The following is a 22,787-nucleotide window of genomic DNA, read 5'->3' on the forward strand; positions in this document are numbered from 1 at the left end:
GGGTCTTGACCTTGCAGGTAGGAACTCCCCCATCCCCTACCCTCGGGAAGCGGAACCCACCCGAAGTGACAGCCAACCCTGGCGCTTGGAGGGAAGGTGAGAAGCCAAACTAATGGCTGAAGGAAGTAGAGTTCAAGTCTGGATTGGCTGGCATTTTCTAGGAAGGTTGCTGCAGAAGGGCGGGGATTAGGGTGCTCGACCACACAACCGGGGTGCGGGCACTGTAAGGGTTAAGATCACCCAAAGAAAATAGAAGTAGTAGGAGGAAGTGGGGCACTGGGTCGTAGTGAGAGAAGGAAGCAGCTCGTCGGAGCTTCCTCTTTCTCCTCCTTCCCCGAAGCCCCCACCCCAAGCCTCCCCCCTGCCCCGCCCACCGCTCCTGCGAGGCACGAAAGGCGCTTCCACCCGCCAGGCCGAACCTCACCTTACTCCTGGGGGATCGTGTTGCTCCGCGCTGGCGTCTCTCGGGCCACGGCCGCACACCAGCCAGGGTTTGTTCGTGGCGCTGGTAGGAGGATTTCGAGCCGCAGCTGCTTTACAGATGCTCTGTGGGCTCCAGGCCGTAAGTCCTCAGATGCCCAGGCCAAACCCGCACTTGGCTGACACTGCCCAGCCACCAGGTGGCAGGAGAGGCCGGCGAGGCAGCTAGTGCCGCCCCGGCCCCGCCCCCGGACCAGTCCCGCCCACGTGGCCCCGCCCCCAACCCACCCGAATTGCAGAGACTTGGCAGAGGCTGGGACTTGCCGCCCGGCTCCAGCCGTGGCGTGGTGGTCCGGAGAGTTCCTCAAGTTGCAGGGAGTCGCCGCTGGAGAGGGGCTCGGCGCCCGGCGGGGACTGCAGGTGTGTGGTTGGGCGGCGGAGGGAGGGAGTGGAGGGCACGCGTGGTAGCTCACGGCAGAGCCAGAGTAGGTTGGGGACCACCAGGGAGCAGTGGGCTCTGAGAGCCGGTGCTGCAGCGAGTAACCTGTACAGAGATTGCTGTTGTAAACCGGAGGATAAGTCCCTGGCGGGGTCACTGGGTCGCAAACCCACGTTGCAGATAATTCCAGAGACAGAAGTGGCATCCTGGGACAGTTCACCGTAATCTAAGTAGCTAATGCTGGATGCCTTTGTGCGACTAAATGCGTCCGCAGCTCCTGCCTTGGTCACAGAGCTCCGTGTGTCCAGGGGGTCAAGGAGCCTGCCTGCTGGACCCGGGAACTCTCTGGGTGACTGTTGGCATCAGAGGTCCTTTTCCATAGGACCTGGGAGTTGTGGAAGTGCCTGCCTAAGGCGGGTCGAGCCTCTGGCTTTCCCCTGCTAGTGAGCATGGGCCTCCAAACAGCGACTGCTGTTCCAGAGAACTGCACGCTTTGAGCTGTCAGAGGGGTCCATGTTTCCACACTGGCTGTACCGGCTTGACTTTGTGTGTGTGTGCGTGCGTATTGACCCATCCCAGGCAGGGTAAAAGCTCAAGAAGTTCAGGACAGTAGGAGGAAGGAGATTGTTCAGAGGGAAAAGGAAGGCGAGATGAAAGCGGCAGGATGTGGTATAGAGTGAGTTAAGCCTCCTGCAGAGAGGCGGGGTGGATTTGGGCAAAAAGAGGGCCAAAAGTAGGCCAAGTCAGCCTTGAAGACGGTCTTTTCTGGATCCATTCTCTTCCTCTCTTCAGTGGGCTGCTCTGTCATCTCACCCATACTTTCTTTTCTCCTGTGCTCTGGATCACTGACCTGGTAAGGCTCAGGTTCCCAGACCTGAGGTGTCTCCTGGAGTGTTTGTTAAAACAGATTCTCCAGGACCCAGCTGCAGCTGGGCTTTCCAGGGGTGGAGGTGTAGAATCTGTACTTTTCCAAAAATTTTTTAATAAGTTCCTTACTCGATGAGGTTGGAGCCATTGCTTGGGAATCATGTGTGATATGGAAAAAAAGATCCGAGTTCTAGCCAGGTGCACCTACCTGTGTGAACTACAGCATTTTAATACCCCTCTGCTGTTCTCAGTCTCCTTATCTGTAAAACAGGCTCTAATACTGATGTACAGAACCGTGGGGAAAGTTAGAGGAGACAGGTGTGTTGAGAACAGATGCACCTGGGAAATGCTCCACAGATGTTCCTAGAACAAGAGTAGGCAGCATGGGCTTGGTGGTATGTGTCCTCAGGAGTCCACAGGACAAAGAAGACAGGGTGCTCAAGCTCTCTTTCTGTTTCAGGATGCCACCCACCCGCTGCCTTTTGAAGCATAGTTAGTCAGGACTATGGGGCAAGAAGGCTCTGGGTCTTTATTTGCTTGTCCTCATTGGGCTTTCCCCCCTCTTCTTCAGCTTAGGGGGGGATAATTCATTATTTCCCCTCCCCAAACTGCAGTGGAAGCAGACCACCCTTACCGCCTTGCTTCCCTTTCCTCCCTTCCCCACAGCACTGCATTTTGTTTCTTTCAGGAATACTAGGGTGGATGCTAACTGGTGGTACTGGGCATCAAGCACATTGGGGGTTGATGGTGGTGAGAGATGAGAAGGGAGAGCTTGAGGCTGTGGAGGAGGCTGGCTGTCAGAGGCTGCTGCACCGTCCTGGGTTAGTCATTGATCAGTGGCCAAGTGGGGTGAGGAGGAGGGCAAGGGCCCTTTTAACCTGTGCGGCTTACAGTGTGGAAGCTCCAGCCTGGATTTAGCTGAGCTCTCAAGCTGAGCTGACTTGGCCTTGGTTCAGAGAGGTTCACTGCCAGGGCTGAGCTGATCAGACCTATGGGACCACAGTGATCCAGAAGAACTTTTGGATCTCAGCTGGTGGACTGAAAGCCTAAATCAGTTTCTTTCTTTCTTCCTTCCTTTTTTTTTCGTGCTGAGCATCCATCCCAGGGCTTCATATATGCTAGGCAAGAGCTCTACCACCGAGCGATAGCCCCAGCTCAGCCCTATGAATCAGTTTTTTAAGAGAGGAAACTTCTACAGGAACATAATATAGTGATCGCCAGCAGGTCAGGGGAGAGGTGGTTAGTTTGATTTCTGAGCTTCTGGCCTAGATGGGAGAGTTGGAAGTAAGAGTCCATCTGACTTTTTCCCAAGGAGGAGATGATACACTCCCATAGGAAACATATATTACATATTAGGATATTCAAGGTGCATCTTACCAGCTATGGCATCTTACAATTATAATAACACTATTCCTTAATGGCATACAAATAATGACGCATCTTAAAACTGATTGTGTGTTCATAGATTCTGTTAAGTACAATGTACATTTTACAGATTTGGGGGTACGTTTTAGATGTCCACAGGTACATACAGAATTATGCCATTCTCATATTTTGAACATGTAAATTTTTCTAGTAGTTCTACCTCCTAAGCACCAAATTTTCATTTTATCCAGTTTTCAAAAATGTTTTACTATATCCAATTTAAAAGGAAATCTTTGTACAAAGTACTTCCTGCCTTTATAAGTATAGCACATTGGGTCTGATTTAATCATTTCTTGACAATTTTATCAAATGGTTCTACCCTGCCATTCTCTTTTGTACCCTGTATCTGCTGAGGACACATTTTCTGCTCTTTCTCTTTTATCCTTCTTTGTGTCCTTTCACCTTTTTGGCTATGATTTTATGGTGCTGGGCACCATGCTAAGTACTTCATGTCTTTTAATCTTCACAGCCTCACTCTAAGATATCTATAGCTATAGTTCCCATTTTATAGATGAGAAAACTGAGGGCCAAGCCATTCAGAAAGTGCCAGAACTGGGCTGATTCTGATATCTGCTTTCTTCCAGAGATGAGCAAGCTATAGTGGCAGCCCGTGTGTGCCTGTGGTTATCAAGTGCGTGCCTTGCACTTCTGCGGCATAAACTGTGGCCGTCTACAGGTGGTTTTGTTTGTTTCTTTGCTTCTAGGCTACTAACTAGGTTCTGGGTAACTGAGATTATCCGTTAAATGACTTGAATAAGTGAACTGTAGCTGTAGGAAGGTATGACGGTAGGAGTGGGAAAAAATTGCTGACTTTCGTGGCGCAGAGCAGATTGGTCTTTCATGAGTCTACCAGATTTATAGTTGGCTACCAGATGCTGGGCTATTTATTAATTTTTGGTGCCAGGGATTGAACCCAGGGGCACTTAACTACTCAGTCACATCCCAGCCCTTTTTAATTTTTTTTATATTTTATTTTGAGACAGGGTCTCATTAAGTTGTTTAGGGTCTTGCTAAGTTGCTGAGGCTGGCCTTGAGTTTGTGATCCTTCTGCCTCAGCCTCCCAAGTCTCTGGGATCACAGTTGTGCACCATTGTGCCCTGCAACTCTAGGCTTTAGTTAGGCATCAGTGGAACTCCTGCCTCCCCAGCTGCTATAGTAGTGGAAGCTGACAAACTGTGTGAGTTGTTTATCAGCTGAAAACCCTGCAGAGCTGCCATTGCCCTTCAGTGAAGGCCCCATTAGCACGACCACCAATGCCTCCTGCCACCTAGCCCAGGTCCACCCTTTCTGCTTCTTCTTCTGAAGATTGGGTAGACTCTCTGTCTTTGCATGTGCTATTCTGCCTCCCCAGGTTCCTTTTCCCTTCTCCTATCTGCCCAATGAGCTGCAAATGTTCTCCTTTGATGCTCCAGCTGCACCTTAAGTCTTCCCCAACTCCTCCCCAATTCTCACCTCACAGCAGTAAGCTTGTGTGTCTCCCCCACAATAGCACTGATGGTCGTGGCCTCCAGGACTGACCAGTGACTTGGCAAGTTATGGTCTGCCCACCTGAGGCACCTGACGCTCACATTATCATCAAGCTGTCACTGCCAATCTCTCCAGATCTCAAAGGCAAGAAGTCCATCCATTCACACCCACAGTGGAAGATGCCTGGATGCAGGATGTGGGGGACAACAGGGTGGGGTCACCAGGGAGTGGTGTGCTTTTCATTTTCATGTCCTCCAGAGTCTTCTTGTTGCTGTTGTTGACCTAGGCAAATGAACTTGTGTGGTTTCTTTGGAGGGGGCAGGGCTGGGTGTGAGGGCTGAAGGTGGCTTCTAGGCTTCTGCCTCACATGAAATCAGGGGGCTCTGCTTCAGCCTGATTCCTCTACCTCCTAGCCGTGGGACCACAGCTGAGTCTGTGTGCCCCTTCCGGTGCCTGTTTCCTCATCTATATAATGGAAGTATGGCCCTCAGTACTTTCTGTGCCCCTGCCTAACATCTCATGTTCAAATCCTTTGCTTGGCCATTTTGTATCAAGCACCTTCTGTGTGCCAGGCATGGACTAAGCTCCAGGGACACCGAGCAAGACTGCCATTGTTTCTGCTCTCATAGGAATGACAGTCTCATCATCAAGACATCAACATGCAAATCATGTAATGCAATCATGAGAATTGAGGGGTGCTGTGAGATTATGGAAAGGGAGCCTAATACAATTTGTAGGTTAAGGAAAAATCCCCTGAAAATAGTGTTTGAGTTGAAACTTGACAGATATGAAATAAAAGAAAATAGTAATGACAATAATCATACTGTGCAGCAGACACTTATTTAAGGCTCTTTGGGTGCTCTCTCTTGTGCTTTCTGTTCAACAAACTCAGCGGTATTTGGGCTTCCTCTCCTATGAGAATTAAATGACACTTGAGCTAGTGATCACCTTGTTCTGTGTCCGGCATGGACCAGGGACTCATTCCCTGCCCTTCTCTCTCTGTATACTTCAAGTTCCAACTTATGAACATTAAAGTTAAATACCATTATGGGGAAGCTCCTTTTTCCTTTTTGGTGTTCATCTCCAGAGAGCACATCCTACTCAGGATTCTATGCATTTTTGCACCTCCATCAAAGCTGAGGGAGTTCCCATTCATGGAAGACTCTACCCCACTATAGGCCACGTTTTCATTCTGTCCCTCTTAAGAGCTGCTGTTTTTTAGAAACCCCGCTCTTGTGGGGCATGGTGGTGTGCACCTATAATCCTAGTGGCTCCAGAGGCTGAAACAGGACTGCAAATTTAAAGCCAGCCTCAGCAACTTAGTGAGGCCCTGAGCAACTCAGTGAGATCCTATCTCTAAATAAAATACATAAATGGGTTGGGGATGTGATTCAGTGGTTTAGTGCCCCTGGGTTCAAACACTGGTACCAAAACAAACAGACAAACAAAAACCCAGCTCTTGAGTCCCTGTATCATCTGAGAAGTCATCTTTTTGTTTACCACATCCTTTTTCTTCATCCAAAGCTGTTTTTCCATAATCATGAAATCTGGGCAGACATATCACTGGGAGTTTGGTCTGAGCGTTTGTTCCCGTGTGGTTCAGTGGTTTGGGCTCTTGTCAGGCAAATCTTCACACAACCACTTCCACCCAGCCTGGCCAAGGTGTTCATCCTTGTGTTTTTTTGTGTGTGTTAGATCACATTTGCACCTACAGCTCTTCCAGAGGAATCTCAAATGCTCTCTAAATAGTGAGCCCCTTTGAAAAACTGATGGAATTGATGTATCACTAAGCACACAGGTACATGCAAACACACACACACTCACACACACAAGGACTCTCTCTTTCCCTCTCTCTTTTAAAATTTTGCATAAAATTCCAGAGTCTTGCAGATCTCAGCACTCCACCAAGGAACCTGGCTTAATAAGTTGTGTTCTAGAAAATATGATGTTCTCTATGCTGATTTCTTTGGATAACCCCCAGCACAACTTCACAGGAGAGGAAGCTGTTGTCAGGCAAGCTAGGGGTGGTGATGGATAATGAAAACTGTAGGGGACATCCCCAGTGACTCACTGGTGAGAATTTGAGGTGGTGTGGTAAGGGGGCTGAGCTCCATGATTGTACACCAAGCTATCACCATGTGTGTATTTTCTGGATTTCTTATCAAGCTTTGAATTCACCCATTTGCAAGGTGATTAGTGAATACTACTTTTGTGAGTGGGGTCCTAAAAAGAAACTCTTCTGTTTGTCCCCTAATCAGGGAACTAGATTTATGTTTAAGATTGAGAAAATGTGTTTGTGGGCGTTTGCATGAATAGAAACAGTCTAGGAATCAGCGAGGTGGCCACTGCTCTTTTTTGCCACACACATGTACAACTTCCCTTGTTCCCAGAGACTGACATAAGCTTGGGGCTTTGTTTTTCTGACGTGATCACAATTCGTTGGAAGTAAAGTGCTGTGTCCGAAGGAAGTTTTCTTCGATTTTTAATTTCTAAGGAACTTTGAAAGCATGAATGGGCTGGACATGGTGGCACATGCCTGTAATCCCAGTGGCTCAGAGACTGAGGAAGGAAGATAACAAATTTAAGGCCGGTCTCAGCAGTTTAGTGAGGCCCCAAGCACCTCCATGAGACCCTGTCTCAAAATAAAAAATAAAAAGGACTGGGGATGTGGCTTAATGGTTAAGCTCCCCCCTGGCTTAACCCCGCCCCCAAGGTGGTTAACCCCCCACAAAAAAAAGCATGAATGGATGATAAATTTGTCAAATACTTTTTAAGCATCTACTAGAAAATGCTTTTATCCTTTCACCTGGCAGTAGATGTATGATCACATCATCATATCATCATCTCCATCACACTGAACTCTCCTTGCATTTCTGGAATGAACTCAGTTTGGTCTGAGCACTTTATTCACATATGCTAGGTATGATTTGCTGTGATTCTCTTCAGGATTTTTGCATCTATACTCATGTGTTATTCAGCTTTCCATCACCATAAGAAATACGTGAAACAACCTACTTATAAAGAAAAAAGGTTTAGCCCACAGTTTCGGAGGTTTTAATCTGTGATCAATTGCCCCCATTGCTTTTGGTCTACCTCAAGTCAACATATCATGGTGGAAACATGTGGCCAAACAAAATTGCTCACCTCTTTTGGGAAGCAAAAGAGAGACAAAAGGGTCTGGGGTTCCACTATCCCCTTTGAGGGCATACTTGGTGTAACCTAAAGACCTCCTGTTAGACCCCACCTCTTAAAGTTCCACAGCCTCCTAATAATACCAAGCTTTGGATTAATCCTTTAATACAAGAGCCTTTGGGGGACTTTTATTTTATTTTATTTTATTTTTTTGCAGTACTGGGAATTGAACCCAGGGCCTTATGCTTGTAAGGCAAATACTCTACCAACTGAGTTATCTCCCCAGCCCTGGAGTTTTAAATTACAGAAACTCATAAATGAGTTTGCTCTTATCCTTTTTTGTGCTCGTACTATCAGTGCATGCAGCTTTGCAAAATGATCTTGGACCCAACTCATCCTTTTTTTTTTTTTGGTGGTATTGGGGATTGAACCCAGGACCTTGCACATGCTAGGCAAGTGCTCTACCACTGAGCTACAGTCTCAGCCTGACACAACTCCTCTTTACCTACACCCAAAGCAACTTATAGAGCAGGAGATGATCTGTTCCTTGAATGGTGGGAGAATGGCCCTGATGTTTGGATCTTCTACTGCCAGATTCTTATCTTCACAACTCCAACACTTTCTTCTCTTCTCTTTCTCAGTCCTCCCAGATACACACCTATAGACCTCAGTGCTCCCAAGCTGACTTCTGAATCATTCTTTGATTCTTGGCTTTTCAATAGTCGGCTCTTTAGTCCCATGAGTCCTCACTTCATGTGCTGTTGAGCTTATGGGAAGGCCCATTTCCATGCTGAGGTAGGGCAGATCCCTTTGGAGTGCAGCTCAGTCCCAGACGTTGCCTCGGTGGGGATGCTGATCAACCAATCACTTTTTACCCAGAGAAAGTGACCAAGATGGTGATGATATAATGTGAAATAATTAAAGAAGTGGAAATGTTTATTCTCTAAGGGGAGAAGTACCTTCTGTCCTCGATGTTTGAAGGGCAGCATTCTTTTGAAGTAAAGGCTATTCTCCGGGATGGAAAAGGGATCCATGAAGGGAAATGGAAAGGAAATTGACTTAGGCTCACTGTAAGGAAGATCCTAGAGAAATTCAGAGCAGATCTAATTGAGGTAGTGAGTTCTCCATTAGGGGAAATATTCAGGAAAATTACATGTCAGATAGTGTGGAATTGATAGCTGTGAGAATGGAGACTGAAATGACTCCAGTTCTCTAGCTCACAGCTCTGAGTCTGACCAACTGTGGAAAAGCTGATTGTTCTGAAAGCATAATTTAAATTTAAGTTCAGTGGCCCTGAACAAAGAAATCCCAAAGCTGAGCAGTTTTCTCAGAAATCTCACAGTCTTGCTTCATAGTGTGTTCCCCCAGAGCAGAAGCACTTTGACTGTTAAAAAAAAATATAACCATACATGGCAAGGGACCCTGGAGACCCCACTGGTCCCAGATCCTCACTCACTTCCTAGACTAGAAACCTGGGCTTTGCTTGGTCTCTTGTTCTTGGTTCTTTCTGATACCTGGTGAAATAAACTAGTTGGGCCCTACTTCAGAGTTACCTTTCTTTGTGCATGTCCCGGGTAAACTCTCAGGATCCAACTACCCAACCTCCAGGTTGATCTGGAAATGAATGGCCTTTTGTTCATGGGGCTTTGGAGTCAGTGTTTCATAAGCCTTTGTATTTTGCATTCACTTCTGTACTGACATCTTGGGAGTTTCATTTTGAGAAAACTAGAAGCTCAGAGTTCTTGTTGGCCTGTTACTATACTTGAGAGAACACAGGAGGCTGTGGTGTGATGTCCAGGCTCAGGGAGGGAATAGGAGATGTGACCTCTAATCCTTGTCCCTAATTACCACCTCATTTCTCTGAGCCTGTTACCTCCAGGACCAAACCTGATCCTGGCCTCTGGGAAGTTTCCAAAGCCTGTTCTCTGGGAGCACCCTTGCAGGAGCTGCTCTGATGAACCGAGCAGAGAGGGGTCCTGCTCCTTCCCTACTGGTACTGCCCCCTGACCCATGACAGAACTCCCTGTGACTGTGAGTCCCTGTTCAGAGCACAGAGGCAGCAATCCCTTTCTTCAACCCACAGTTCTCTATTGCAAGTCGCTGTGGCTTTTTGCTGGCATATTCCAATGGCCTCTTCCCAACCTGCATTTGATGCACTCTCACCTGAGTGTAGCTTTCCCTCTTCCCGTGCCCACTTCCTTTCCTCTGTTGACTCCTCTTCTCACCATCCCTGGCTTTGCTTCTCCCCCTCAACCAGACCCTTACCTTCAAGGAAGGCTAGTTATTTTCACCTGGATGTCCCATTTCAATGCAAGCATACCCCTGAGGCCTGACTCTTTCTGCAAGCTGGGCTTCCTCTGCAGACTTCCGCATTTCTGGTCTCTGCTGTATTGGGACTCCAGTCCTGAAAGCTCAGCCTCATCTCCAAGTCTGCCCTGCATCTTCCTTGTTCTCCACTCTCTAGCCAGTTGCGATGGTGCTTCCTATAGCCATGGTTCTTGTGTTTCTCACTTCCTCATTGTTCTCTCTGCCATTCAGTTCAGCTCTCTTTACTGTACACCTGCAGCTGGGTCTTCGGGGCCAGAGGCTCTTCCTTGTTCCACTAGGAGATTCTTAGGGAGACTGTTAACATGCTCAGAAGACTCCTATGGCATCTCAGCACACAGGGGAAGTCCAGAGTCCTTGGTCTTGTGTTCAGGGTTCAAGTCCAACTCCATTCTCTGAGAATCTTCATCCTCTCTTCCAGCAGACTGCCTGACACAGTTTCCCTAAGACCTAACTTGTATTCTTGCATCTTACTCTCTTCTGATGAGGAAACCTTTCCAAGCATTTTGTTCAGCGTGGATTCCCCAGTGACTCACAAGGGACAGCCCCTGGAGGTATTCAGTCAGTATTTGCTGAATGAATGCCCACCTGATGGGACAGTCAGTATGGAGGACACCTGGGCCTTAGCCTTGGGTGGCTGATGATCTGGCAGACAGACTGGGCTGAGATCTTTGTGAGGTCTAGTCTTTCTCTCCTCAGGGATTACACCCTCCAGATAGGTTTCTGGCCTTCTATGGGCATCTGAAGGAACACAGACACCTACGTCTTTACTTTCTAGTAAGAGAACAAATTAGACAACCTCCTCTAGCTGCTTTGGACCCCGCAAGCCTCTACCAAGCCCCAGATGCTGAGACCCCGCCTCTCTTCGGGGATCCATTTTTTTACCACTCTTCAATTTACTCAGTGTTAAGACAAACAGTTCTCTAAGTCTGAGAGCAGGGGAAGCCCTAGGGAACCTCCCCCTGACAAGCCACTCCCTGTCTGGTGACAGCTTCTACCCAGGAGCCTGGGGAAGTGTTCTTGCAACACGGTGTTTACAAGGCCGAGGGGCTTCCTGTCCTGCCTGTCCCGCAGGCTGTGGAGCAATCAGGAGCTGTGTTTTCAGGGGGACAGTAATTGTTGAGGAGGGCATTTCTGGGGATTCTTTGAACATCATTGGGAGGGGGTGGAGTGACTGGCCTTTGACTCTGGAGGAGGTCAAGGAGATGTAGAATACAGATTTTTAAATTGGAAGCAGATAAAGTATTACTAATAACTATGATTAATTTGCATATTATACTTTACATCTTATAAAAATGCAAAGCATTTTTCACAGATGTGGCCCTTCAGTTTAATGTGGAACCCTTTAGAACAAAGAAAGAAAGAAAGAAAGAATTTTCTCACTTCAAGCAGGGGTTAGAGTAAGCAATAGAAGGTTCTTTATTTCCCCCTTTTCTTTCTTTTTCTTTTTCTTGGTTTTGAAAAGGAGTTATGCCCTGGAGAAGAAAGAGGGCTTTCTGCCGGAAGGAGTGAGCAGGGAAAGAACTCACTAGAGAGAACCTTCCAATCTGATTTGGAGGTCCCCTGGATGGAGAGTGACACCCATTTCCATGCTCATCTGATAAATGATACTGGCCTCTCTGCCTCCTCAAAGGGCTGTGGCAGCTGTGAGGCAATCACCTGTCGGTCTGGAACCATTGCCATGTCCCTCATAAGAACATGAACTTGTGTCCAGGGCCCTGGTGCACATGTCTGAAGAGATGTTGGCAGGTTCTTCTTGGCAGGTGCCTTGGGGTCTCTTGGACTTGGGAGAGAAACATTCTCCATATTCCATTTCTATTTAGTAAATGGGTAATAAAAACATGGGGCCCACCCAACTGCAGCCTTTTGAAGCTCTGAGGCTGATTTCTGTGGTACAGTCTTTCTCTGAGCCCCATTGGAGAAAGAATGGGGAGCTGCCCAACCACAGGGCTAGGGTGCAGAGGCCTCTATGACAGTGACACATTAGCCATTATGTGAATATAGTGGTTTGTGTAAGGAGGTTTGCTACCAAGTGTCAAGAAGAAAAAAATTACTAGTAAGGGTGTGGCAGTTTGAAGAACTTGATAATAAAAATTTCCTTGAGGAAGGTGGAGGTCAGCGTGAGGGTAGAGGTGGGCGATGAGAGGGGGAGTTGAACAAGGCCTCGCCTTCTGTAGGTGTCAAGAACACACATTTCTGAACTCATGAGGCTAAGCTCAGGCCCAAGGCAGATGAGGGACTTGGGGGTTGGGTCAGAGATTGTTCTAGAAGGTACAAGTGGTGGAGATTTGTGGGAGCTGATGGAAGCAAGCCCTCAGTTCTGGACTGTGTACTAAGGCAATGAATAAGGAAGAAGTTACCCACAATTCCCCATTCCTTTTATTTTTTCCCCCCTTGGCTCAAAGCACCATACTATCACAGTCTGACATTTTCCTCTGAGGTGGTATAACTGCTGGAGAACACCTCTTGTAGGTCAAGGCTCAGTCTTATGGGCTTCCCATCAAGGTTCTTCTCTAGGGGATATGGAAGGGCTTGGGTTGGGGCCATGAGCATCATGGGACATTGGCTACAATTCCACTTTGGGTCCAGAACTCAGTTCCCTCAGAATCCCATCTGCTTTCCTCCCCACACCCATCCTGCATTTTCAAAGATGGAGGAATTGCTTCTCACTGGCTCTCTTACTCCTAAGGCCTGCTCAGTAAATGAAAGTGGGAACATTAATTCCACAAAATCTTTGGATCTTGTTTCAGGTGGGAAAGTTTTGTAATGCCCATAATTTATTCTTCTGGTACCTTCTTAGTGACCAGTAAGAGATGATCTCTAGTTTAGTAAAACAGAACTCCCTCGCCTTGAATGGCTTCAGTATTATCTAACCCAGTGTGCACCAATGTCAGGTATTTAAATAACACAACCTTGGCTGCTGCTCCTTCTCCAGTAGGATACAGAGTGGTGCAATCTCTGTACATAAAGTACGCTGCCTCTTTGGAGGATGTCTGCAGCTTTTATGAGGGAATTTTAGGTACACCATGTAGTCCCTATTTAAGGTCAGACCATAAAACATACTCTACAAATTGGTGGGGGGAATCCACCAGCTGTAGCTAAGTGACAGCAACAGACCAACAGCAACATAATCTTACTTACTAGACAAATCAGCATTGACTGAAATATTAATTACCATATTGGTTTGTCTGTTGTATTGGAGATGCCCAAAATACTAGTGGCTTAAACAATTTATAATTTTATTTCTCTCTCCTATAACAGTCTAAGTGATCCAGACTTTATAGGATAACCTCAGAGGTTCCTTCTGTCTTGTTGCTCTGTCTTCCTCAATGTGTGGATTTCATCTCACGGTCCATGAGAGCTGCTTTAGCAGTTGCCATCATAATGGCATTCCAGCTAGCAAGAGAAGGAAAGGGGAAAGGGATTTTTGACTCCATAATCCCTTCTAACCATTGGCAGTCCCTGGCTCCCTTCCTTAGTGCTCACAAACTGCCTCATAATGATGTGTAGAGGACATTACCAGGGGAATCGTGCACTCAGTGAGAGAATTTCCAGGATTCTACTCTTTTTCTGTGCCCCCCAATGAGGACAACCTTTTCTAATTTGTCTCTGTCTCATTCTGTTACACATATTTCATTTTCTCCAATTCTACAAAGGTTAACAGTAGCAGTCCCCTTTCATAACCCCAAGTTTCTTTATGACTCTGAGATGCATTTATCCTCATCTGTAATCCAAAACTCAACCAGGGCTGGGGGTGTAGCTCAACGGTAGAGTACTTGCCTAGCATGTCCAAGGCCCTGTGTTCTATCCCCAGCACCACACGCACACACACACACATAGGCACACACGCACTCTAAACAACAAGACTTCAGATCCTGTTGCATCAGACCCTTCTCTCCCAGTCTACCTCTGACTCCATGGCTGGTCTGATTCTCTAAATCCCTAAATCCCAAGACCAAAGTCATTCACCAGCTCAGCGTACACAGCCCTTGAGTCGGCCTGTAAGCACTTAGCTTGGCCTCATAGTCCTTCACAATCTGCCACTCCAGCCATGCAGCTTCATCTCCCAGCATGCCCCACAGTATACTTCATGCTCCAGGGTCTGAACTCTTGGCAGTCCCCCTAAAGGATCTGCATTGTCTCCTGCCTCCTGCCTCCACCGTTTTGACCACCATGTTGAACCTCAACCAGGAAATCTCTGTCTTCCTGAGGATTTCTCAGGAGTTACCTTTTTAAAGAAGCTTTTCCACTTTATACCCTCCCTCCTCTGCGTTCCTTTTGCACCTGTCCCGTACCAACCTCCATGGGACACCTAACCTGTTGTGTCATTTCCAGCCCGAATGTTATTTTGGATGCTGCTCCTTGGTGCCTTCTGGCATGGGAGTTTTTGGGGCATGTACCTGTGAGACAAAATGCTGGGTCACAGGGCCGGCACAGGTGAGCTTTCGTAGGGACTGTTGAATGGTTTTCCCTTTGAAAAGTGTACCCACTTGGGCTCCCGTCAGCCATTGTGAGGATTCATTGCCTCAGATCCTCACAAACACTCTGTGTTTTCCATCTTCTTCACTGTAGCTGTTCTGGTAGGTGTGTAGTGGTGTCACATTGTGGTTTTAATTTGCATTTCCTTTATGACTCATGAAATTGAGCTCCTCTTCATATATTTAGTGGCCATTTATCTTCTTTCGCAAGGCGTCTGTTAGAAGTCTTTTGCCCATTTTGCCATTGGGTTGTCTATCTTTAAAAAAAATTTTTGTTGTTGTTGCTGTTGCTACTAAGGCTTTGTGTGGTGACTGTTCAGGGTCCATCTGCCCCCGACAGTGGGCTCCAGGAAATTCTGGGGTCCCAGTGCCTAGTAAAGTCCCTTGAATCATAGATCTTTAACACATATTTTCTGTCGACTGAATACACCATCTTGGGTCCATACTTTCCAGTGAGTTAACCATTCTTTTTGAGAAAAATGATAAAGGACAATGGCAAGAGAGCCCTGCTTTCTCTCAGACATCTGGAATCACATACTCTGATTAATGACCATAAATATGTGAGTGAATTCAGTGTGAAGGTGGGCTTCCATGTTTCTACAGAGCAAATACTCTATCTCCCTACTGATCTGAATGAAGAGAAATCTTCGCATCAGAAACAGAAGGAAGCCTCTTATCTGATGAAATTTCTACCAAGGAAAACATTTGGTTTACCAACCTGGGTATTATGATAAAAGATAATTGTAAAAGCACTCTCCAAACCTTGTAAATTATCATCTCTACTCTGTAGTAGAAAAAATAAAGTCCTCTTATCTAACATGATCATCATATTCCAAAGTTTGGTTTAATTTTAATGGCTGAAGAAAAAAGGACCTGGAGGAAGAAGACTATTAAACACTATGAAAAGTTTTCAAATGAAACAAGAAACATATTAGAGACAGGGAATAGATACTAAGGGAATGCATACTTCTGATTGGGTTCTGAAAATAACTTCGTGGGCTTTTTGAATATCTTCCTGCGTTTCTCAAGTCTTGCTCTTGTGACATTTGTGACATCTTCACTGTCACTCTTTAGTATCCTTTTTCTTGTAGTTGTTACTGGGGATTGAACCTAGGGTCACTGGTCACTCTACCACTGAGATACATGCCCAGCTTTTTTATTTTTTATTTTGAGACAGGGTCTTGCTAAGTTGCTGACACTGGCCTCAAACTTACAGTCCTCCTGCCTCGATCTCCCAAATTGTGGGATTACAGGGGTGCACCACCATACCCAGCTTTTAATGTCCTTTTTTTTGGTACCAGGGATTGAACCGAGGGGCACTCGACCACTGAGACACATCCCCAGCCCTTTTAAATATTTTCTTTAAAAAGAGGGTCTCACCAAGTTGCCTAGGGCCTTGCAAATTGCTGAGGCTAGGTTTGAACCTGTAATCCTCCTGCCTCAACCTCCTGAACTGCTGGGATTACAGGCGTGCACCACTGCGCCCGTCCTAATATCCATCCTTATTTGGGGGCCTGACTTCCATCTTTACATACACTCTAGAAAGTCCCACTGGCCCCTCTAAGGTCCCCCTTCTTTCCTTCCTGAGACACTCCATGACTGCACCATCAGATTTTAATTTTCAGTTTTCTTTTTCTGGTAAGTCAAGCTCTCTGATTCCTGACTTCTTGAAAACCTGCTTCCTTGAAATCTATGACTTGTGTCTGACCATGTCCAGCATTTTCTTCCATGATGACTACACTTTGAGGTGATGTAGTCCTTTTCTTCCTGATTCTGCTCACTTCTGTTTTACACACCTGCCATTCTAATTGGTCAGAATTAAAGACAGAAGATAGAAGAGTAATTTCCATAGTTTTCAGTGACTCTCTAAGATGTGAGAGGATTAGGGAACAAGGATTAGTCTAAGGGCCTGAGTTTAACTTCACGAGCCTGTCAGCTGCCCTTGAGGCAAAGCCTCTGCCTTCCCTAGACTGTGGCTCAGGGTCAACTTTATGAGCCATGTGAGAAAAGCAGCATGCAGACCTCAGTTCCCATGTGCTTCTCTTTCCTTGGGTCTTCCTTTGAACCTCTTGCGTTTTCTTACTCCTGCATTCACTCAGCAACGTGTGCCAGGCACTCTTCTAAGCCCTCATGGAGCTTACGCTCGAAGGGGGCTGCTGGTGAGAGGCAGACAGGAAGTATAGTAACACAGTGAAATGTCTAGCATGTCAGTTGGTGACGAGGATGTAGAAAAAAGTAAGGAAGGCTGTGCTGGAGACAGGATTTGCCAGAGCTTGTTAAGAACACATCATAGAACTGGAAAGAGGAGAGGGAGTGAACCAAGCAGACATCTGGAAAGAAAGCCCTCCCTGCAGAGGAGTAGCAGCGCAAAGGTCCTGGGGCAGGAGGGTGTCTGGTGTGCTCTGTGATCATTCTAGTCCTCAGAATGTGGTCATTTTCATGCTGGCCTCACTGAAGCTCAGAACTTGAAATGAAGGACAGTGTATTAGTCATCTTTGTATCTATCACAGCATCCAGCAAATTTTCTTGTCATATTCACTAGATAAGAAAGGTTTTTATTTGAGTAAATAAACAGTTTGGACAGCCTCTCAGGGAACCTTTCACCTCTGAATTGCTGTGATTATCTTAGATGCCTGGCACTCTCTTTCTAGCTTTTCCTTCTGGATTTTTCTGAACCCCTGGGTCCAGTGGCTTCTGGACATGTGGCTTAGTCTCTGTCAGGGTGGGGCCTACCCCAGCTATATTTGACCCAGATACTGATTACGGTGAAACAAACTTCATATGATGTAGAGGAATGAGGTATTTTATTATGCTCATGGATTCTGTGGATAAAGAATCTGGATTGGGCACAATGGGGTTGGCATGTGTGTGTTCAACAGTACCTGGGCCTCTGCTGATAAGATGCAAACAACTGGGGACCACAACTGTAAACCAGAGTGCCAACACGTGGCCTCTGCACATGGTTTGGGCTTCCTCACATTGGGGCAGCCTCCAGATGCACAGTCGGTTTTCTTACACCGTGACTCAAAGTTCCAAGAGTCATGTACTGTGTTGCCTTTCCTGACCCATCCTTGGAAGCCACATGGTGTCACTTCCACTGTAGTCTGTTGATTGAAGCAGTCCTGGGCCTACCTAGGTGTAAGGGGAGGGGAATTAGACTCTACTCCTTGAGGAGTGGTGATGCTATATGGTAGAAGGAGATGTGCGGTGGGAGCTACCATCAGGACCACCTTTGGGAACCACAGACTTATAATGTGCCTTCTGTTTTCCTGAGGAGAGAGACCTGTTGATATGTTGGGGTAGAATCCTGTGGAGCTGGTGTCTGATCAAATGCTCCAATATTGTGTTTGAGGAGCCTGAGTGTGTTAGTCAACTTTTTTTGCTGTGATCAAAACACCTGAGAACAGCAATGTAGAGGAAGAAAAGTTTATTTGGGGCTCATGGTTTCAGAGGTTTAGTCCATGGTGGCAGACTCCATTGCTCTGGGTCCAAGGTGAGGCAGCACATCATGATGGAAGGGCACAGTGGAGGAAAACCACTCTGCTCATGGTGGCCAGGAAGCAGAGAGAGAAAAGAGACAGGGTCAGAGGGAAGAGGAACCCTTGCAGAGAACATCCAGCGACCCACCTCCTCTAGCCATGCCCTACCTGCCTACAGCCAGTTAGTTCATTCAAACTAGGATGAACTAATTATGTTAACTCCCACAGTCCAATCATTTCACCTCTAAAAATTCCTGCATTAACATAGAAATTTGGGGGGGACACTCCATATGTAAACCCTAACACTGAGGAACCGTCCTAGTACTTCTCTTAGGATCACGCATGTTCTTGCCCTAGCCTGGTGCCTTTGATGCCTGGAGACAGGTATGGTGAGTAGGGTTGGACTCAAGAGTGGTCTCATATTCCCATGTCAAATAGAGACCATGCTCCTACCCGCTATTTCCGAGGGGAAGGAAAAACACCACTTCATCATTCTAGAATAAAATCATGAAACGTTAGTGTCTGAAGGAATTTAATTCATAAATTAATCCAGTGTGCCCCCTTTCCAGGTGAGTTCCCTGAGGAGTGGGGCTGGTGTGTAGTCAGACATGGACCAGGTATCAGCAGAAGTGTGTTCTGGGACACAGCAGAAAATGTTGTGGAGTTATTGTTAGTTTGCTAGATGTCATAACCATAGGGTCAGGTGGGGGGATGTTTGGATTTAAGAGATGTGTGCTAAAGTATTAGATTGAACATGTGACTTCTCCAGTATCTTATCATGGTTAAAATGATTCAATCTAATACAGACACGTACTGCATAACAACATTTCAATGATGGAACACATATATGACAGTAGTCCCATAAGATTATACTGGAGCTGAAATATTCTTATGGCCTAGTGACATCGTAGTGACATAGCATTGTAAGCACAACACATTACTTGTGTATTTGATGCTGGTGTAGAAAACCTGTGGTCCTGCCAGTCATTGAAAGGATAGCAGGAATATACGGTACATCATATTTGATAATGACAATAAGTGACTATGTTTCTAAACTTATTGTCATTATTTTAGAACATGTACCTTCTTAAGGTTTCCTGTGAGACGGTGTCATGTGGTGCCAGCAGCAGCCTCCTGCATCTTGTGTTTGTATCAGTATACTCCATGGTGTTTGGGCCAGGAACAAACTGCCCAAGGACACATTTCCCAGACCTGTATCTCGTCACAAATCAACACATGACTATTTGCGAGGGATGTGTCGCAATGGCTGCAAACCTGCAACTGCCATTCAGATGGTTCAGCAAAGTGTATGTGTGTATATGTGTGCGTGTGTGCGTGCGTGTGTGTTTTTGATGTGAGTATTGGTCTGCCCAGCTATGGTAGCTGCCAAATAGCAATAAGGCTGAAGGGAGAAGAAGGCTTCAAGACTTTCTCCTGTCTTCCTCCTTCCGTCCACCTGAGACTCCCCGCAGCCGGCCTCTGTTGGGGCAAGAGAGGGCTGCAGGCTACTCTTACCCAGACCTGAAATGCCCGCAACCCAAAGGAGTGAAGAGGTGAAGCACCCAGGCCTGAAAGGTGGCATGTTTTCCCAGGGTCAGTGACATTGGAGGCTCTGTGTGGGCAGAAGAGAGAGAAGGCAGGGATGGGGACAGGGAGGGCTCTCCAAGGGTCAACTGTGTATTTCTGGGTGGGGTCAGGCAGGGAGAGGCAGGGTGTGGTTTCCTGGGGAGGCTGGAGGTCCTGAGCTCATTAGATTAATCTTCAGCCCCTCCCTGTCCCTCTAGGGGCTTCTGAAAGAGCCCTGGACTCTGTGAGACCCTGTGCCACAATAGGCAGAGAAGCTGGAGACAGAGCGGGATGGGGGTCCCTTATGGAGAGCCTGCAGGGTGACCTTGCCTCCACTTGAGCTGTCAGTTTCCTGTTTCCAAGGAAACCTGGTCCCACTGTGCTCCCTAGAGTCCTCCTGCCAGTGCCCTTGTGACTGGAAATTCTCAGAGAATTCAGAAAGGCACGGGAAGCCCATACACATAAACCCTCCGGGGGGTTCTCTAAAGATAGGGGGATCTTTATATTTTCTCTGTCTTACTGGTTGCATATGGACACTTGCATCAGTGCAGCAGGATGGATTTAAGGAGGCTGTAGGATGAACTGGCTGCTAGATAGTACAAGCTACTGCCTGTAGGCTGCAGGCAGCAGGAATGGCTACAGCTGGTGGTTCCCTGGAGGGCTCCTGGCCATGCTTCTCTTGAGATCCTCGAGTTACAGACCCTTGGGGCTGCTCTGCCACATCCTGTGCCCTGGTGCCGTGCGGGCTGCTCTCGAAGCACAGGCCAGATGTGCAAATTCTGCGGCTGTGCCCTGGGCCAAGCGCAGAACGGCTTGCTTTTCTTGGAAATCATCGGCGATTTGTTAGAAAAACAGGAAACCTTGGGGCTGCTGGTGTACATTTTTACTTTTTTGTTTTTGTTTTTGAGTTCCTTTCATCTACATCAGTCTCAGGATGTCTGAAGGGTATTTCTGCTCAATCTTGTTCTTCAAGTCCCCTCTGTCACTCCTTCCCTGTCTACATCCTCTTTCTTCTCTCCTTCTTGGCTGCTGCTGCTTCCTCCCCCAACTATAGTTGGGGAACCTTGGAAACAAGGTGATGTAGGATTCTTTGGGTGGGTGTTTCCATGGAGTCTGGCTTCCTGCCTCCCCTCCCCAGCCCTATTTTCACCCCTCACCCCTCTATCAGTTAGACTAGAAGCAAAGTGGTCCCTGCTCATGAGGACCTGATGGGACAGCTGGAGAGGCTCCTACTATCCTGCCACTGACACTGGGGGGTGGGGATGATGCAAGTCCTTCATTCCTGCTTCATTAGGCAGGAGCTGGAGGGGCCCTTACACGTCCCTGGGCCATGGGGACACTGAGGCTGAGAGGGGAGGAAGACTCTCCTAGGGTCCCTGAATAAAGGGGAGGAAGAGAAAGCAGAGGACGTGGGCTGCGTCCAAGCACTGGTTCTGCCCCCTCCCTGGATGTGTCTCCAAAATGCAGCCAGCAGGAGATGAGACCTGAGGTCATTGTGCCCTGGTTCTTTAGGAAGGTGCCAGAAAGGGCTGCTGCTTCATGGAGCTGCTTGTGGCATTTTCTGGATTCGATCTGGTCAGGGGTGACCTCTGGGGTTGGCCGCTACACCTTACCTCATCACGCGCCACTGTGGAAAGGCCCATCTTCCCATTTTATGACTGAAGACACTGAGGTCCAGAGAGGTTATGTGGCTTAACCCAGCATGTGCTCCTGAAGCACACAGCCCCAGAAGGTGAGAAGGGCAGTGGCTTACAGGTTCTTCTGCCGGAGCTGCTTGCCCTGCAGCCCCCGCTTCCTGCCGTGCGTCACCCCTGGGTTTTTATTCACTGCTAGGGGCTTCGCTCCACCCCTTCAGCTGGCCCTTTCTCCCAGGGGAACCAGGCTTAGGGGATGCCCTTCTGAAGTCATTCAAGAAGTCTGATATGAGAGATTAGAAACTCCCCACATCTCTCTGGGGGTGTGGTTTTGAAAAGGAATTAAACTGTCGAGAAAGAGAGAGAGAGAGAGAGAGAGAGAGAGAGAGAGAGAGAGAGAGAGAAAATATGATGTGTAAGACTAAGCTGAGACGAGGGACCAGCATGAACATTGAAACATACTATATTCAAGGAGTTTGGAACTCTGGACTAGGGAAGGAGAGGGGACAGGAAGGTGGCTCCCTCTCACACTAGGACTCCTGGATGCAGGCCCTGGAGAGGGAAGGGCCTCCCTCTTCTCCTGGCTTTCATGTCCATTTCTCTGGGTTACACCACTTCTGGGGAGCAGAGGTTCTCACCCAGAGGCTTGGGAACCTGTCTGGGAGACATGTGACATCATTATTTTCACTCACTTCTAACTGAAGTTTAGCATTTCCTTCCATTATGAACGTAGGCAACAAACCACAGTCATATCTGTAGCACCTGTGCCTCTGTCACCAACTGAAATCCAGATGTATTCGTACCACTTTACACTGGTTGCAGGTACTCAAGTGTCATTTGTGCTTTTTAATACTTCAGCATGATGATATGAATTAGACTTGCTGCTGGGTTTTATTATTTAGTGTGTTAATCAGTGGAACATATATCACTACTTCATAAATCTGAGTATTTAAAAAGTTTGATAATTGTATTTCAATGTGATTCATTTCCTCGGCAATCTTGTATATTTTATTTCATGCATTTAAAATATTATTCTGGAAGATGGATCTATAGACTTCTCTAGACTACCAAATGGGCCCATGGCACAAAAAGTCAGTAAGGCCTGCTACTGGAGCAATTAAAAATTCTTGGTGTGACCTGAATGCTGAGCAGAGCTTTGGTGTTAAGCAGACCTGAGTTAGCATCTTTGCTTTCACTGGCTGCAGAGCCTCAGAAAGTGACTTTATTTCTCAGAGCCATAGTTTCCTGGTGTGTAAAATGGAGATGAAGATTGTTCACCTTGAAGGATCACTCTGCGTGCAAGTGCCTGCTGTACAGCTCCTGGCAGGTCATGATCGTTCCATCGTGGATGTTAGCTGGTGATAGTAGCAGTAGTCTATTTAAGCCTATGAAATTCAAGCAAGATTCTTTTCTGTTATAGAGGGAACTCCAGGCTAGTCATTTCTTACTGTCCCTCATGTAGAAGGGGACCCTTGACTCAGACCTGGTTTATGTCTCCCATCTTTTTCTTTTGCCTGGGTTACAAGAAGGTTTCCCTCATGTGCCCAGTATGAAT

The 22,787-nt window shown here is 47.0% G+C and overlaps 1 protein-coding gene across 5 annotated transcripts in view; it reads left to right on the plus strand.

Annotated features, from left to right (window-relative positions):
* Nucleotides 1–467: 467 nt before the first annotated feature.
* Nucleotides 468–22,787, plus strand: part of Pik3r5 (phosphoinositide-3-kinase regulatory subunit 5) — a 73,067-nt gene continuing 50,747 nt past the window's right edge. The window contains exon 1 of one of the 5 annotated variants that reach the window (XR_007107954.1): nt 468–840. The gene's annotated coding sequence lies outside the window, so the exon portion shown is untranslated. The remainder of the gene's footprint in view (nt 841–22,787) is intronic. The other 4 variants (XM_047547559.1, XM_047547558.1, XM_047547555.1 and 1 more) reach the window with 4 other exon arrangements.

Source organism: Sciurus carolinensis, chromosome 3, assembly GCF_902686445.1.
Source record: "Sciurus carolinensis chromosome 3, mSciCar1.2, whole genome shotgun sequence".
Lineage (NCBI taxonomy): Eukaryota > Metazoa > Chordata > Mammalia > Rodentia > Sciuridae > Sciurus > Sciurus carolinensis.